The following is a 3,156-nucleotide window of genomic DNA, read 5'->3' on the forward strand; positions in this document are numbered from 1 at the left end:
GCGTGTCCTTGCAAATAATAAAAAAAATGGTTAGTACTAATTGAAAGCCATTTTTGCCCTTAAATTGGTTTGATTTTGAATGTCTACACTAAAAAATGGGATAAGTTAAACCCATTAAAAGATTAAAATACTTTTTACCAAAAGTTTCCCCGAATATTATCATTCTCTCTGATTGCCAGCATAAGGCTCTCTCTCTCTCTCTCTCTCTCTCTCTCTCTCTCTCTCTCTCTCTCTCTCTCTTATAGTTTACCAAAAACTTACATTTTCTATCATCAACGAATATTACCATTTTCTGTGACTTCGCTGTTGCGAATCTCTCTCTCTCTCTCTCTCTCTCTCTCTCTCTCTCTCTCTCTCTCTCTCTCTCTCCACAGGTCTGATAGACTCAATAACGGATACACGAAGCATATGAAGGAGCCCCTTTGATAACAACTCGTCAGTCCCCTCAATGTAAACATATTGTCTCTTGAATGCAATGGAATCAGTTCCGGACACTTGCTATACTATATACATCAATGACTATGAAATAAGAAACCCTGATAGTAGACCAAAACTAACCAAGAACAAGTTCCCAAACTCTATTGGATCATTCCCTAGGATGTTTTTTCTTGTGTGTCTTGTTCTTGTACACATATTCCACATGGCTTGATACCTAAACTATTCAATAGCAATGTCAATTCATGCCCACAACAAGTATCTGGGACGCTAGAAAATATCAATGGGAGTTCGCGTGATTTTGAAGGCAACGGCATGAACCTATTAATGCCGCACGAACATATTTCTCGAAACATTCTTATGCTCAGATACATTGTAGGTATCGATACCATAACGGTTTGCATGTTTTTCGAAGTTTTGGACTAATCAATATCTAATATTCGTTTAGTTATGTTACCAGTATTTAATTTGAAATAGTAGCCTATAAACAAGGCTATGAGTCTTGGGAGCCAGATCCGTCTGAAAAAGCACCAACCGGGAAATAAAACGGAAGCAGTACCTAATAACCGAGTGACTATAACGCTGGATCACTCAAGAGTAAGGGCCCTTTCACACTATGCGATTCTTGTCGGACCAAGATACGATTGCAGTGCCGGATCTAAATGCGACACAAAATTGCGCAAATCTAACATCTGTCCGACTGCCGTACAAAGTGATCCAATTTTTGACAAGCGCTTGCAGTCTGCTCTCAGCCTGTAGTGGTGACTAGATGGACAGGAGGAGAAAATTATTGTCTTTATTTATTACATTTGAGAAGAAAGAAGAGAAAACCTAGAATTCACTGGGTACACCCTTTGAATACACAAAGGCACTTGTATGGCGCATTTGCCACAATTTTCGAGGAGCAGAAGAGAGATAATGATAAATTTTTCAATTACTTCAGTGTGTTTAAAACTACCTTTGAGGAATTCTTGTCACGTCTACATGACCAGTTGCTAAAAGAAATACGACATTCAGAGATTATATTTCGCCAGCACAACAACTGGCAGTTACCATCAATTAAGAGGAAATAATAAGGATCTTTCCTTGTAAATTTGCTTTTCCATATAGAAATTAAAAAGGAGAGATGAAAACAACTAGTGTTAGCTGAAACATCTCTATTTATCAAAAGTATAAACTGATATATCTATATAAAGTACTAAAATCTTTTACTATGATATAAAAAAATCCATATCTCTCTCTGTTTCATTAATTAATGTAAATAAAAAGTAAGTGTTAACCATAAAAACTTCTCAAAAAATCACATATATCGAAATCAAAAGCTTTTAGTCCTCTTTTATATCAATAATCTGCCGATAGCCTTCTAATAATTTCAGTATTAAAACGTATATGTAACCCTAATGAAAAAAACAGCAAATCATTTAGTAAATCATTTCTCAGTAGTTTATACTTAAGCTATCCATACCAGTAGTTCTTTCTTATTCACGAATAACGCTATTGTTATTATTATTATTGTATGGTGTTTTTTTCGTTGAATGGAGCCAGTGGTTATTCAGCAACGGGAATAACACTATTTATATCCCTCAAATGTTTTCAATATCCAATGCACCCGATCACCAGAAGCATTGGAAGTCTACTGCTGTCGCACGTATATGCAGGAAAAAATCGCATAGTGTGAAGACACGTATTGAAGGCAATGGCCAACTGCAATCGCGTCTGGGTGCAGCACCGGACATGGCCAGTGGGGCCTGTCGGCTGTAATGCGATGCCGGACCGGCAAATTTGCCGGACCGACATAGTGTGAAAAGGTAGGTCGACTGCTAGTCGAATGTAGGTCCGACATCGTGTCGCATTTACGTACGACATAGTGTGAAAGGGCCCTTTAACAGGGTGTGATGCATTGTTAGTAAAATGAGCTTCCTTTCAAAACTTTACAAATCGGCAAAGAAAAGGATGAAATTAGGCTTAAAATTTGTTACATCTGAGTGACTAACTTTTAGCTTGGTGTACTAATATATTGCCGTTTGCTAATCCACACTGTATCTAGCTTATTTTTTATGATTTCAGAAGAAACTGGACTAGGTGCAAATCAACTAATTATCTCATTATTTTATCAACTACAGAACTCACTTTTCTCCTCCTACATCATGAAGTATACTATATGACCGAAGTACTAAGCCGGAAGAACTATAGTTTTAATTGTGGTCAAGTGTACATACGGTAAGTTACATAGTCATTATTATTTCCATCATGCACTATATTATGCGTCACATTTATCATCATTTCTACAGCTTTTTGAGCGGAAAGTAAGGGAGGTCTACCGTAGAGTCTTCTTCTTCTTCTTCTTCTTCTTCTTTCTTCTTCTTCTTCTTCTTCTTCTTCTTCTTCTTCTTCTTCGCCCATTTTTTAGTTACAAAAATTACCGGAAGTGATGAAAGCATGAATGTATGTGTGTGTGTGTGTGTGTGTGCACAAGATCCTGACAAGAAAACTTTCAGTTTATCGTTCAGATATTAATGTTATCCCTAAATTTTATTTTTACGTTTTCTATAATATACTGCTAAAGAAAACTATCACATATAAATAGCTAACTACGGTAATTCTAAAGTCAATGGCAGATGTCACAGCGAAGCCGAATAATAATAATATAAATCTATATTGTTCCTTCTTATTCCAAGTAATCAGTTTCTGTGATTTAGCAAGAAATCTATCTCATTTATG

Source organism: Macrobrachium nipponense, chromosome 39 (genome assembly GCF_015104395.2).
Source record: "Macrobrachium nipponense isolate FS-2020 chromosome 39, ASM1510439v2, whole genome shotgun sequence".
NCBI lineage: Eukaryota > Metazoa > Arthropoda > Malacostraca > Decapoda > Palaemonidae > Macrobrachium > Macrobrachium nipponense.